The 16,531-nt window shown below is 40.8% G+C and overlaps 1 protein-coding gene across 2 annotated transcripts in view; it reads right to left on the reverse strand.

The window, feature by feature from the left end:
- The window catches only part of ecsit (ECSIT signaling integrator), a 380,907-nt gene that overhangs the window by 329,976 nt on the left and 34,400 nt on the right, over positions 1-16,531 (reverse strand). The window lies entirely within an intron of this gene.

Genomic DNA, 16,531 nt, shown 5'->3' on the forward strand with positions numbered 1-16,531 from the left:
TTTGTCTCTCCCCCCCTCTGACCTATTTTCAACACTGTCATCTGTTCTACAGCTCTCCATATACAGACACAATCCAGTCACCAGAGAGATGAGCTTAGAGATGTAACTCCAGTATGAAGTCAGTCCAGCTGATGTATATTATGCAAATATGCTATATTTTAGGATAACTGCAGTGCATTATGGGTCTTGGGTGAGGTTTCCCCATCATTTCTGCTTATTAAGTCATTTTGGGAAGGCGGTGAAGAAAAAAATCCTTTATTTGTTCCTTTGGTATAGAACACGATCCACAAAGTGCTTATTAAATAGCTTATTATTAAAAAAAACAAAACCCCCGAAACAATCAAAACAGAATGTCAAAGACATTGACACAAAGGCCTGTTTAGTTAAGTGAGTCTTCTGCTGTTTTATTTAAGGCATCACCTGAGACCAGGACCTCCTGTACTTTAGTTTCCTGTGCAATGAGGCTGGTCCCCAACCAAGAAAAACCTCTTGATCCAGGGCCCCCAGACCTGCAGGGGCACAACTGCTTCAGCTTTACTAGTTTGTTTGTGGTAAAAGAATCAATTAAACATGTGTGTTAACACTGCATGAACCACTGAAGGGCATTTGAAATGGAAATACTTGGAGGCTGAAGGCAACCGCTGCATTAAAGAGGAGAAGTCACACGTTTTTCAGCTGTATGTCAGAATAAAGCGATGTAGAAATGCTGTTGGCTTGTTTCCAACCTGCCGATCGTCTGACTACTTATGTTTCTTGACCCGCCTGACTCTGCTGTAGTGACTTCACCACGGCTCCAGATCTCAGCAGGTACTTTGACGAGTACAGTGTTATTACAACTGATGGAAATGATGGCTAAGGCCCAAATTATTATAAACTGGGATTATACTACGATGAAAGCAAATGAAAAACATCAAGGGAGGCGTGCCATTGTTGACCTCTCTCTGACCCCTGAGAGCAGCTGCACACTGTGTGAGCCGACTGTAGGAATAGTCGACCTGTTCTCACCGCCAAGGCGCTCCTTTAGCGTGTTTATGTGGCGCACCCACCTGCTGCATTAGAGGCAGAGCAGCCGGCGTATAAAGAGAGATCGTCCACACAGGGAGGGGAGATGAACGGTCAATCTAACACAGGAAGTTTGTCAAGGACACGCTATTGGTCTCACGTTCAAAACTAAAAGTAAAGTTGAGTTTTTGTCCCATCAGTCATTACTAACGTGCATCATAAAGGTGTGTTCACACCAAAGGCGAGCAAATATTAGTGTTGCGCTACTCATCATTCGTGTTTATTCGTGTGACGAGAATTTTCCGCTCAATTTGAAATATTGCAGCCCACTCGCCTCATTCGCAGTAAGTGCGCCACCCGGCGGCTCCGGGCGTCCCCAATTTGGGTCTATTTGCGTATTTGCATTGACCTTCTATGCGATAGCGCAGTGCGAACATTTTCCCAAATCCGACTAAGTGGTTTTGTTGCCTAAACCTAACTTCCTGTGAAGACAGAAGTTTATTTTGAAAATACACTATGCATGTAACACCGTCACTGACGCGTGTGAAAGTGACCCTGAGGCAGCCTAGTTGCATGATGGGAAACATTGAAGTGACAACGTGTTGGAATATCAAATAGCTGAGATAATACAGTGGACAGGAAGCAGAATACATTGAGCGTGATTTTATGAGCTCTTTGTTTCAACGGCTGCTGAGACTCCAAACATTCTAAACAAGCAGATGTCGGTGGATGGACGGCCAAAAACTCTCACCAGCCATTGTGGCTCTGCAATCAAACTTATTTATTACACAAATATGAAACCTGTTCTTTTAGGCCTACATATTATATCTGGCTTAGATTGTATTTTGTCAAATACAAAAATAAATTAAATCAAAGATGTATAATAGAGGAGCTATTGCGGTTTGGAGGTGCTTCGAAACACTCACTGAATCAAAGAGAAGGTTAAAATGTTTTTACAATGCAGAGGAGGACGTGAATACTTTCCAAGGCAGTTCATCCAGGAGTTGTGAGGTCGTTTCACCCTGAAAAACCTTGAACAAAAACACACTATTCCACCTCCGAATCTTCTTTTAAATATGTCCCTCATACTGTGGATGCTTCTTATGCAGAGATCATATCCATTTATTGTTTTTCAAGCTTTCATTATGTAACATTTTCTGGCTCTAAGGGCCATGGCAAGTAAACGGAACGGATGGAACTGATCTGTTTACAAAAACAGACTAATTGGTTGCATTGGAGGACTGAAGATTCGTCTATAAAACACAAGGAAGAGATAATGAGTAACATAGAGTTGCCAAGGTAATCATACAGTGGGAGAATACTTGGTTACTAAAATAACTGATAGCTGCAGACCTCTGTTTATGAACTCTTCACTTCTCTCATGTGGACTATGTTGATTGGACAGTTAGTCGAAAGTTTTCAGAGAGATTTAGTGAGGAAATCATAAATTATTACAAAAACATCCAGCATCCCCAGGGAGGATTATAAATATTCTGTCTGAATCTGGTTTGGCCATTTCCTCCAAAATGTGGTTTTTAATGCAAAATATTTGCATTTAAACATAATTTATAGCAGGTCACATTTCTTCCAATCTGACCAGAGCAACATAGAAAGCAGCAGGAGGGAAACAATCGGTGGTGTGTGGTTTAATATCCTCTGTCTCCACGTGGTCTATCTTCATGGAGATGTGTCTTCCTGAGGAGAGGTCGTATCATCGTCACTGAACCTTGATGTTGCCCTTTCGGTTTGTTCTGCCCCCTCGGCTTCCTCCCGACTCTCCATCATCGATTCTCCTTCTCGCTCTTCAAACTCGCTCCCTGATGCTCTGTCAGCTGTTCCTAAAAACTAAACAGGCATATAATAACCGGCTGTGCTGTCATGAGCTGGTTAGAAGAGATTAATACTGACGTCAGTTCAATGTTTTCTCTCTTCGTTGACCAAAAACAGACAATATCTGTCCCGAGTATGTGTGAAGGGTGTCTACTGTTTGGTGTTTGTCTGAGCTTTTTCAGTGCAAACAGCTGCCTGCTGGAAACCACTTTTCATTTCATTATCGAAAACTGTGACAAAATATCTTATTTAAAAAAAATGTATATACTGTATATCTAAATCTGTTTTCGAGCAAATCATCTTTGGATGCCAGAAATATTGTGTAGTGATGTTTTTATCAGGACAGAAACACAGCGGCCCCAAGGTCTAAAAAAATAAAGATAATTACCATAAATGAATATGTAAATTAAGAATTAATTCAAAATGAGTAATGATTGTCTGCTGATGGCTGTCTGTTGTAAAGACATCTTCATCTGGACCATTAGTTGAATCTAGTCAGAACATGCTTTGATTAAACTGATGGATTTTCTGTAGCACTTCTTTTAATGAATATATTCATGGTTTTCATTGACTGAGACTAAACTCAATTAGATATATGACTAATACTCCCATGGATTTTTGATTTCTGCACTAGGACTAAGACTGAGACTAGAAATCTGATATTAAAGCTACTGTAAAACGCTTGAAATTATGGTCCAGTAAATCAAAATAAATGAGCTTAAATAGGCTCAACACTGGGGATGTGTTAAGAGAATCTGACAGTGAGCAGCAACCTCTGCAAAGCCAACACTGAAGTGCCTTAAACTTCCATTCTCTCTGCTGGTTTTTTGGTCTTGGAGAGATGAAGGCATTTACATATTTACAACATCTGGCAAGAATGCATTGAAGCCTCTCTGTAGGTGGTATGAACAATGGGATTTTAATGTGTGCAGTCATGAGAAAGAGCCTCCAGCAAAATAATTAAAATTGTGTGTGTTGGTTTACCATTAATGTGTGCCAAGCCTTTAATATACTCCCTTCGCTGTTAATCTACTTGTTTCAGGAAAGTCACTTTACTGTGGTTGTACATAAACGTGTATCTACATCTATATGTATTCACCAGTATATCTATAGTTATGTCACCTTTTACAGAGCAAAGTCTTCAACATGTCAACTTTTCTTTCAAACGCAGCCATTCACATGAAATTCAGACCAGACGTTGGATAACTCAATAAAACTGCACAGACAAAGAATCTGTAACATTCCAATCCATTAAAAAATGTTATGAGAAAATAAAAAAAGGACTAAACAGCTGTGCACACATGTGCAATAAAGTGGAGTGACAGGAAATAAAGTTTTGCATACAGTAAGAAAAAGCACTAAAACCAGCTGACTCCACTAATTTTATCTCCCACTGATGCTGCATGATTAGAATCAGCTGGGATGCAAGCAGGGACCTGGAATTAGACGTCCCGCGGGGGCTGCAGCGCCCCCACTGGCAGGGGACTGTAACTGCATTAAAGGCAAAACGGTAAAATTGTGTCAGTCAGTTTGATCTCGAATTGATCATATTCTCTAAACTATATACTACAATCACAATAGAGACTTGCTGCTGTCATATTGCTATAATATTTCTATGATTATTCAGCAGCATCCTCCCGGGGCCGCGGAGCGTATTCTGAGCAGTCAGTGAACATCTGAAATGGCAGGAAATGTCCTTGTGAAAATGAGAATTGGAACCTCAATGAATCCATGATAGCCTAAACCTTTTGAGAAAGGGTGCTTTTAACTCAGTAGCTGGGTTCATTTGGTCCGAACAAAAGGGAAAACGCTATACATTGTTGCATGATAGTTTTGGTCTGGGTTTGAATTACTTTTTACAAATAATCCAGAGGAGTAAACGAGGCTGATGAGAAAAAGGTGTTGTCAATAGAGAGCCAATCAGGAGAGGGAGTAGCCACGCCCACCGACAGAGACAGCAGGAGAAAACAAAGAGTACCAGAGAAGAACTAACATCAATGACTGTTCATAATATCAATATTCAAATTTCCAGAAGGGAATATCTGAGCTCAAAAACTGGTTGGCTTACTTTGCCGACATTTGACTCATCGAGTCCTTCCAGAAAAATAATACCCAAAAGGCCTATTTTCTATTAGAAAGAACAATCTGCGTGTCTGTTAATCTCATAGGATTATAACAAAGACCTTCCCACATGCTGGCAGTCTAAACAACACGGCCTTATTGAGAAAGGACACGTAAATGGAAAAATGATGTACTTAAAGCAATCGACCCCTTTAATGTGGAGGCACAAGGGAGTCCGACGGATATTTACGAAGAAATGACTCAGGGTGTAATCACGGACGGGCGGGCAACACAATAGCCAGGTGGACATAATGATTGCACTATTGTTCATAATCTCATAATTGCACTGATTCCCTCTCAGTTGATGTGTGATTAGTCTTTTCAGCCTGATCTGTACGGACAAAAGGTGAAGCAGTCACACAGGGAGCTGCAACATCAGTTTTCCTCATCAGACATTCCTGGAGCTGCGTGATAGTCCGAAATGTATTCAACAGAAACCGAACAAGAAAAGGTGCCAATTGTTAACCTGAGGGCGGCAGATACAGAGGTACGGTTGTGTTGGGAGAGTACGAGATGCAAGTGTTCATGTCGGACAAACAAATGTGTTATTGTAACCGTAAGCAAAACCTCTATTCTAAATCATAAATAATACTGTTCTCTTTGTTTCAGTTTCATCAACAAAGGAGATGATCTGTGATTGGTGGCATGACCGTCAAACACAGACATCTGCTCACTACGCCGTGTGATCTGGGCCCTTGACTTCCCTCAATTTCCTCTCTCTGCAAAACAATGACCTCCAGATTCCTGGATAAAGACAAAGCAGAACCCTGTGAAGTCAAAGACAGATGAAGATTTAGCAGATTAGCATTGCACTTCTCACTAAGGGGCCAATCACATCGAGATGTGTCGCCGGCAAAAAAGTTTTTTATTTCATTACTAGCAAACCCTGCTACCTATATTCCCCACAATGCAGGTCTGTAATGCAAGCAGTGTGGCCTGGCCTGCAGCAGTGAGGAGAACCTATGGTCACATATGATGTTTGTCAATTTAAAAGATTATTTTACAAGTCAAGAAAGCCTCAGTTTGTTGTAGCATTATTTACCTTGGCTTGCTACTTATGCAATTGTTTGTTTGGGGAGCATGTCTGTACTCCCTCAGATCAGTACCAGTGCCATGACATTCTTCCGACGGCCCATCATTCTAAAACCCCAATAGTCTGAAAAATGTCCCATTGACCAAAAGCCAATTTTAGTCAACAACTCACGTTTATAATGTTTATTGTAGCAACAGAACTTAGTAAGAGTTTGGCGTCTAGGCTCCGGCCTCAATACTCCCCATATATGATCACATAGAGATGTAACCCGGATGATGGGGAGGTGGAGGGTTAGCAACAAGCAACAGCAATACTGATGTGGCAACAGAGGCACTTACAGCGAAAGTGGGATATGGGAATGAAGAAGATTATTGGAGTATAGTAGCCTAAAAGGCATGCCACATGAGTACGAGTTGTCTGTCTGAACTACCTGCTGGCTCCGCTCCATTTATCCGACAGCCCATTAGCCAGAAAACAAACGTCCATTTTTCGAGGGCCCTTGCACCAAAAATACAACAAACAGGAATTCTTACCCGCATTTGGTTGCTATTACTATCTAGTTACCATCTATCAATGCAAAGAAGTTTATGCAAACATATTTGTTGGGGTAAAGGCTGTTTTTCGAGCTGCACTGATTTGATGAATCATTAAATGTCATAAACATTCAGCCTTGAGTTGTCAAAATACTTGGAATGGATCAGTTTAATATCCATATTTATGTAGCTATTTGAACGTCCATATCCATATCAACATCACTGCCATGCTCGGATCCTCAGATTGCTCTGAAGTACAAACTGTCTTTCTAAACGGGCTGACTGAAGTTGACATGCTGCTGTCCAGACATCTCCTATTTAAGGGAATCGGTTTTGAAACGGAATCCAGGCTACAGATCTTTGGCAGAGAGTGAAGCCCTGAGGTCGTCTACCTGGCACTCGCTCCTCTCCGATTGGTTTGTTCCTTCATTGCCTCAGGCTCTGCAGCTGTAAAGCTTTTTCTGTCAGCAAGATGAGAAGGACTGATAGAATATAGCATCTGGAGTGAGGTACACTACATAAAGAAAAACAAAGGTTTCATACTTCTGAGTGAGTGGTGCTTTGAGTTATAGAAGTATGTTCCCCACATTAAACATCCAAACTAAGTCTCTCATCCTGCAATCAGTCATCATAAAGTATATTAATTGCACTTGTTGTCAGCTTCCCTCATGACACAATTTTCCCAGATGGCAAAAAGTGAAGCCAAACCCTGAAGTGCCTTAAACTTGCATTCTCTCTACTGACCATGAGGGGGTGATTTATCTGGTTGCAAAAAGAAGTCTGATTGCATGGAAGTCTATGAATTTTTTTTTTTTTTATTAAAAAGAAAAAAAGTAGACAACCAAAACTGTTTAAACTGAAACAACTCTTCATTTATTATTAGCCAGGCTCTACAACCTCTCTTCTCGCAATCAAAATTAACCCATGCTCGTTGGCCAGAAGAAAACATCTAAAAAGGAAGTCACACAACTACTAATATACACTAATATATTACTGTAGCAGTGCTCGTCTCTTTTGTGTCTCTTATGATTTTAATTGCCTGCCTATAGGCTATAATAGTGAATATATTTCGGATTTACCCATTAAAGCTTACTGAAGTATATAAAAAAAACAAATCATTTTTTAACATAATTTCAGGCAAAACTGAAAGAAAAAAATTGTTTTCAAAAATGGTTCATCAGTTCTGTGGCCTGACGTTGGTATCCTGGTCTATAACATGACTATAACTTGCCATCAAGAATGGTGGACCTGAATGAGAACCTGATCATCTAAATCACATTACAGAGTCACAATGCACAGTGAACCTGAGTGTGCCTCGTGGTGGAACAGGAGAATTACTAGGCATTCATAAAACACAATGGGTGATGGGGAGTGAATTTATGATGGTACTCTGTAGACAACACAGGACGTCGAGCTCAAATGACAGCCATCTGGGAAGGAGAGCAGATGGAGCCAGGTCTCCTCTGGAGGTCATAAAAATCCTGCACATTTGTGCTTCTCGGTGCCTGTGAAGGTGTAAATCCTGTCAACACGTTTCCTTCAACAGGTGGAGGAACGAGGCTCTTGGCAGGTACACACTGTGACTGCATGCTGCTGTCTGCTGCAATTTTATGTGCACTATTCATGTATGGACAATGATATCCACCATAAAATCCATCCATGCCTATCGTCTTGAAGGAGGACTGGATCCCAGCATGCTTTGGTTGTGGGGAATGTACAGCTTGGAAAAGGTCAGATTGATGTCAAAGGAATGACACGTTCACAAGTACAATCACACCTGTGGGCACATGACAAGGGGGGGGAGAGGGCGTCATCAACACCTCCTGGCAAAACAGCTGACGAGCTGTGGATGGGGGTTCGTGATCCACATGGCCGTCAAATGTGGATCATAGCAGATATGATACATGATAAAAATATATATAGTTCCTTGAAATTGAAAACAATCAAACAACATTGAAAGGAATTAGTTAGGTAGTCACGTCCTTCTCAAGCTCGTTTTTTTATATTATTATTACAAGGCCAAGAATCACCGGTATCAGTGTTGACAGCTAATGAACTGGAGTACCGTTCTCTTCACAGACGAGAGCAGCTTCACACTGAGAACATGTGACAGGTGTGAAAGAGAGACAATCATCATCCAGCATGGCCGGTTTGGTGGTGGGTCAGTGATGGTCTGAGGAGGCCAATCCTTGGAGGGTCCCACACACCTCCATGTCATAGCGAACGGTACCCTGACTGCTGTTAGGTACTGGGATGAAATCCTCAGAGCAATTGTCAGACCGTATCCTGGTGCCGTGGGCCCTGGGTTCCCCCTGGTGCAGGACTAGCCAGACCTCATGCGTCCAGAGTGTGGAGCCAGTTCCTGGATGATGAAGACATTGCTGCCATTGACTGGCCCTCTCGTTCCTCTGACCTAAATCCTACTGATCACCAATAAGACATTATGCATGGGTGCATCTGAAGACGCCAAGTATCGCCACAGACTGTCCAGGAGTGTCACTGATGTCCTGATCCAGATCTGAGAGGAGATCCCTCAGGACACCATCCAACCAACTCATCAGGAACCAAGATGTTGTCAAGGCTGTGATCAGCTTGTGATTTAAATTCTTTACTTGATTTTCAGTGTGCGTTGGAATCCAGCCATCAATTGGTTGATGATTTTGGTTTCCATTGAACGTTGTTACATCATTTTGTTCCCAACAAATTATACAACGTAGATGAGTAAAGATTTTTAACTTGAATAATTCATTTTTCAAGATCTGATGTGTAATTTTAGTGTTCCCTTCCTTTGACAAAAGGACAAAGTGCAAATGAAACATGATTAAAAACAGTCATTTAGGAGCCAAGAGAAAAGAAATGAAAAACAAGCTTACATGGAATAAGTCAAGTAGAAAATACAATAATAAAAGTTAAAGTAAGAATAAAAGGCAGCAACAAACATAAAAGTCAGCCTTGTTTTAAAGAAGCCATTTAAGAATGTGAGAAATAACAGCATCGCCTCAAACCAAAACTTAAAGCAGCAAAATATCTCACAGTGATTTATACAATATGTGGGAAGGCCCTGACAAACCATCCAGTCGTGCCATTGGACGCATCAGAAAACACTTTCATGGTTGGTTTTGGACGGCAGTGAGAAATGGCAAATGTTGTGGTTTGGAGGACTTGCTGTTCTGAATACAAAGAAGAAGAATAGGACGAAGAGAAAACAAGGAGTAAGAGATGGACAACGGCGAGAGAGGAGGATGTGGATCCGGTTACACTTTATATTGTAGTGTTCCTTCTCAAAGTCCTCTAATTCAAACAACATGGAGGAGATTGAGTTTCTTTCTGTGTGTGTGTGTGTGTGTGTGTGTGTGTGCACGTGCATACAGATGTGTATTGTTGTCTGCGTGTCCACATAAACACATCATGTGATTGTCTTGTCTCCGTCCCAGAGGAAATAAAAGCATGCGAGTATGTATACGACCATACATTAGACCATAGATTGGTGCAATATCAGAACATGTATGTGTTTTCCCATGAGGCCATAGCATGAGGAAGAGCTGCATTCCAATGTGACATATGCACCATTTTTACTGCCAGTTGTTGTTTTTTTTACATGCAGCTTCAGTCAGACTGTGACTAGAATAAAGACAAACTGAAACCTTTGACTTCCTGTCTGTTTTTGTCTCTCTATTTACCGTCCAATCAGGAGAGAAGGAATATGTTTGACATGTACAAGATGAGAAATGTGTCATTACAATCAGACAGATTTTCAGGAGGTGATGAAAGAAGAAGATGGGAATGGAGTCAGGCGGCAACCTCCGGTTCTGAAAAGTGAAGCCAAGGCTGAATGCCTTAAACTTTATTCTCTCTACTGGCCATCAGGGGGCAGCTCTTCTGCTTGACTGATTGCATGGAAGTCTTTGACCCCACTCCTCACTTGATTTACTCTCAGTAAGGGTGACGCTCTTCCGCTTGTGTCTGTCAGATCCACCTGTCGATCCTCTACAGACCGACTAAGGCCACTTCCTTTGACTGGATGGAAAAATGACCAAAATGCTGATCTTGAGGCTTCTAAACCGTAGTCCCGAAACCAAGATGATAAGAACACTGAAGCTCTGGATGTGATGAGGAGTGGGCTTCTGTTGAGTGCTGGAAATGATGATTGGAGGTCATTTTTGGACCACCTCAGCCGAGGATCAAAAAACCCAGCAGGCCACTGATTGTTCAGAGAGAATCAACACGAACATGTTGGTCCAGTTGGGTTGCTGATGAAGGACAGATGCAGCAAGTGATTTGATTGGCTTTGGTCCAGACTTTCTATCTGACCACAGGATGAATTCTCACCACCATGGATTGGATTGGACAGTGGGTTGCATTGGAATTTGGCTCAGATATTCATGTTCACTTCTGACTTTGTTGATTCTCTAACTTTTGACCTAATGCCACCATGAGGTCAATATTTCAGTTTTTCCAATACTGTTTTGGAAGTTTATGACCAAATCCCTGCAATAATAAAAAAAATGAGGTGTTCCCTGTGTTGTAATGTTTTCTATGTAAGGTCTTGTTTTTTTGTATCTGGAGTCTGCAATAAAAAGTTAATAATAATAAATTACATCAGCTGTCAGGAGGCTGCAGTCCATCACGCCACAAAAACTGTTCCTTTCCATCCGTCAAAGAAAGAGAGGCCTCGGACCACATTAAAACAACATGTATTTATTATTTTATGTGGATGCCACATTTTGTATGAATCTGAATTGGAAGAGGAAGGAAAACTTTGTGAAACTTCTAATGTAACACAGAATTATTACCCGTCTGTGTTTGATGTGGGTGGCAGCTGCTTTCAAGCTAAATTAGAGCTGCGTCCAAGGTAAAGTAGAAAATGTGTGGGCCGCAGTTATGTTTGGTAACACTCTGGAGATGCTGAGAGCTCTTCAATGTTCCCTGGGGACAGCTTTATAAAAACACAGGGTTATTTATAACCTGAGAAAAGTTGATTGATGCACAAAATACCTGGAACCACCTGCCCTGAATGAACCGTTCTGCCTGTATGCGACAACGTTGCTGCATACATTGTGCTGCCAAATTATCACCATTGAAGTTATCTAATACTACTATTAATATTATGTAGCCCTGAAGTGAAAGACAGGAACCAGGTGATTAAGCGAAAGTGTCTCAAGCTTGAAATAAATCAACAGAGCTGTTGATTAAAGCTAGAGAATCATAATTATCTCTGTCAGTAAAAACAAATCATCCATTATCAACCGCTTATCCTGTTCTAGGTCCAATGTCAGGGTGCACCCTGGGACAGGTCACCACACACCACAAGTCTGTCTTTCTGGTTCTTAATGGATCGCTCAGCTTCTGCAGTTGAGTGGCTACTTACTGCACTCAGGCCGTTAAAGTTCCTTTCACCCATTTGCAAGCACACAGGTGCTGCTGGGCTTCTGGTTCCCACCATCCATCTCCTTGTTATGATGCTTTTCCACCTTTCTTCTCTTTGGTGTAACAACTCTTTGCTTTTTGTCGCTTCCATTGTGGCTGAAAAATATCTGACTGAGAATTTTACACTTCTCAGCTGCAGCTTGGTATGTCAGCATTCAGAATGAGCACTTAGCAAACAGGGTGATATATGTTTTTATGGAACATTAAAGTCAAGCTGAAACATTTCAAGACTATCGATCGTACAGTGGAACATAACGTTGGGAGGATATGTGAACAACTGATTGAATTAAATAAACTATAGTGGTAAATTTGAGTATAGGTTTTGGAACTGTCATTTTTAAATAACAGAATGTTTACATACTGAACAATTTTACATTTAGTAAATCAGGATTTATTATTGAACATTTTGAAACGATACGCAGCCCTACTTTTAATCCAAATCTGAGGAGATTGTTTGCTGTCAATCAAATTTCTCTACTCAGATGAAGTAGATGTGCTGTAGTAAATACATATTGTGTGCTAGAGAGACACATGTGAAATATGCACCAATGGTCGGTCTGAAATATTATGATTTTGGAATTTGACAGAAGTGACCCTTTAACAAATGTTTATTTAACTGTCTCTTAAAGTCACATTGAGATCCGTCATGTTTTGTGTTTTTGACTCTGAGGTCCTGTCCACTGTTGCAGGGAACTGAACCTGAGGGGCCCCGGGTCCCGGACTGCCAGGTGACCTCTCATCAACTTAGAACAACTGCCAGTGAAGATCCAACACATTGAACTGTTCAGCATTTAAACATCTTTTGCCACCTGAAAGTGTGAGCCGAACATCAGCGAGATAAAAAAAAGTGGCGTGTTGGTCCGTCCTCGGCTGCACTGAGCGCCGCGGGGCTGGAACTACAATCAACCACTGGTCTAATGACAACAGAGGGGCAGACAGACCGGGAGAGGAGAGATTAAAACCAGATGTGGGGGTTTATGTCCAGAACAACCCCCTTCTTCACTCACAGTTCAGCTTTGTTCCCCAGTAGAGAAGGCAGCAGAGAGGGGAGGAGGGATCCACTCCGTCTAGCGACTCTTTTCTCTTTCTGGCCCCATTTTACAAATCAAATGGGAACAACAGAAGCTTGTGAAACCTCCCGTGCTGCTAAAATGTTTTCACAGTCTCTGGAAACGGAATTCTCCTGCTGATGAAAAATGCAATAAGTAGCGATGGAAATGCATTTGTTGAATAAGTAATGAGTCATAGTTGGCCCGACGTCTGTTTTATCTCGTTGCAAACTTCAAGAGTGGCTTTGTTCTTTTTGAAACCTCCCACACAAGGACTGTTATGTCTTCAGCTGAAGTGATGTGACCTCTTGTGGTTGTGTGTGTAAAGTGATTCAAATTATTATCGTCATTAAACGATGATCATTTCGGCACTTTCAGCCTTTTGGTTGTTTGTAAATGTGTTCTTGTGTGTGGCTTCCTATATCCTATTCCATGTGATTATATATTGCTGTTCCACTGCTTGTTAATGCAAAGATTGAATCGGCCTGCATGCATTTAGGCATGTAGACATGGACATCGATCTGCTGAAGGTCAAACCGAGCATCATGGGACCTTATTTCAAGAAAAAATACAGATCATTTTTTGATACGGGTTGAATTGTGAATTATGCATATATTGTTTGTCAATTTTGAAAATACTCCAAAAAAACTTGAGCAAATTTGTGCATGACGCGAAAGCCTATCGTCGTCACTTTATGTCTAGTTGACATCATTTTAAGTGTTGATGGAGCAGCTATAATGTTAGCATAGCCTACTTCCGAACAATCCGAATTGCATTCAGAAAACGAGCATTTTAAAAGTCGTTTGCCTATTGTCTTGTGGAAAGACTTAACAAACCATAACTTTTAAAACAGTGTTGCCATTATGTCGTTACTGCATAATTTTAATATGTTTATTGCAATTAAATGAGAACAAAATTGATTGATTTGGGCTCATACTCCAGGTGTAAACCAGCCCATGTGTGTCTTGCTATCCTCAGTGAATAAAGCTCAATCACCATGGTGATGCTATGAACACAGACCACAACATGTAGTAAGCAGCATTAGTGTTTATTTCAACCATGATTGCTGACATGGTCGGTGAGTTTACACAACAATGCAGGAACAAGCCTGTCAGCTAAACCTGATACTCACTCTAAGCCTGGTGATGGAAACAGAGAATACTAATTATTGTTGACATTTCCACACCATTATCTCCTGTTAAATAATACTTTTCATTTACCCAGTAAAAACACCTTCAACATCTTCATTAGTGTGTTAGCTGGTCCAATCATTTTAGATGGTGAACTCTTTGTCCCCAAAAAGACCTTTTTTACCTTAAAGCCACCAGCTGTTGCTCCCACAGCAGTGTTATCAATGAGGATGATAACAATTCTTCATGTGTTTTGGCATCAATTAGTTCAATAATTGTAATATTTGACAGACTGATGATGCTCTGCAGGACACACACACATGCACATAGATCTTGTGGGGGCGGGACTTATACAGACAGATGGCTAGGGGTCGTAACATGCACATGCGCATACACACAAAATGAATTGCGGAACAAAACTATTTTATTAGGATCACATAAAATGATTGTCTGGCGCTCATGGAAAGCGTGCAGAAGTGTTGTCTAGTGATGGCACTGAGGAGGCCCCTCCGGCTTGGAGAGGTGGTTGGGTGAGAAAAAAAGAAACGATGAGGCGATCAAAAGTTTCAGTTCAATTTCATGAGCAATTTCCCCCATGAGAGAGCACTGAAGCGACAGAGTCCACTTTAATGGGTAGAAACCTGGGGCAAGACCAGAGAGAGACCCACTACAAGAAGAGCACAACAGCAATAATAAAAATAATAATAATAATAAAAGTAAGAGTAATAATGGTGGATGTGAAAGAGTGATAATAATCATAGAATTAACAATTACGGTACATAAATAGTAGAAATAAGACTAACAAAAAAACAATAATAGCAGCAGTTGATATAATAATTAAAACAATAATATAATTAATAATAATATAATTAATTATAATAGATATGACAATTACTACAATTATAAAAGCAAGTAATGTTCTATATTAATAATAGCAGAATAGTAACAATAATGGACAATACAATTGGCAGAAGTTCATATGAATGGAATTATTATATTAGTAGTAATAGTATCATTAAGAATACTAGAAATATGGCTGATGATGATTTGGCTGAAAAGCTGGTCCGGCCCTGAGATTCTGTGAGTTTATGAGTCACTGTCTCCTAAATGCTGGTGAAGAGGTCTCGCCTGTTATATTCTTACTTTCCAACAGTCCAACACTGAACATCTCTGCCCTCTGACGCCGTTCTCACTTCTGCCTCCATTCCTGTTAACGTTTCAGGGTATTTCCTGCAGCCTGCCTTCGGGGAACTCACGCTTCAGCCTACGACGTGTTCAAATGCCAGCAGGCGTCTGCTCTTCTGGGAAACTGTCAATCGCTGCAGAGTTCTGATCGGCACATCAAGCCAAGCGTGTACGTTGCATTTTAAGTCAATGCGTTCGCGTCTCAAGTGTGAATAGACGAAATAAAGATATTTTTCTAGAATATTGGTGCTGTTTAAATAAGTAACTCTGGATTTAGCCAGACAATCTGTCATTAAATATACTCAGTCAATAGAGGAAAAGGAGAGAAGACACAATTTTTTAAGGAAAGTTAGCTTATTTAATGAGCCCTTTGGCGTTGTTTGACTTGCTTATAATAGTCCAGGCCACTAACTTTGGATCTGAGTTCAGGTCAGGAAACCTTGTTAAGGATTGGCTTATTAGTGCAAGACAACCTCTTCTTCTGCTGGCAAACCATTAGAATAATTGGAGAAGGCGAATTATCCACATTTCTATGTCGTAAATGAGATTTTGCCGCTCGCACCTGACACGGCTGCTGCAGAACTGTCACATTCTGCTTCGTCTCGTCTATAACGGGGAGATAACTGCAGTGGACGGAACAGTATAGTTTGGGTGAGCTAGCAGGGAAACCAACAAGCCTTCAGTTAAAGGTCTGACTAACAGGTAAGAATAAAATATTGAGAAGGCAGAGAAGATTGCTTATATCAATGAAATCGATTTTCCACTTAATAACAAAGAGGCATCTTGTTCCAGCCAGCTGTCTTCTCTCCAGGCGTAGCCGGCGTATTCACATACACCACTCTCTGATTGCAGCTCTGACACTTAACAATACATATAATGGGCCAAAAGCTGTGTGAGCACTACAGCGTATAATGGGCTTTAGCAATTTTAGCGTACCACTCTGTGAGAATTACAAAAGATTCCTGAAGGTGTTGTGATAAATTACTGGAGGCAAAACAACCTCAAAGAGATGCAAAATGACCATGAAAATATAAGAAGCCCACATAGATAGAAAACGAGTACAAAAGGGACATAAACTGCCCACAATGATGCAACATGCCTTAAAATGAGACTTAAAATGATCAAAAACATGAATAAAGGGACATAAAATGACCATGAAGATATAAATGACCATGAAGGGTAGGGATGGGTAAAAAATATCGATTCAGCAATGCATTGCGA

The sequence above is a fragment of the Eutrigla gurnardus genome (assembly GCF_963514095.1).
Source record: "Eutrigla gurnardus genome assembly, chromosome: 23".
NCBI classification, from domain to species: domain Eukaryota; kingdom Metazoa; phylum Chordata; class Actinopteri; order Perciformes; family Triglidae; genus Eutrigla; species Eutrigla gurnardus.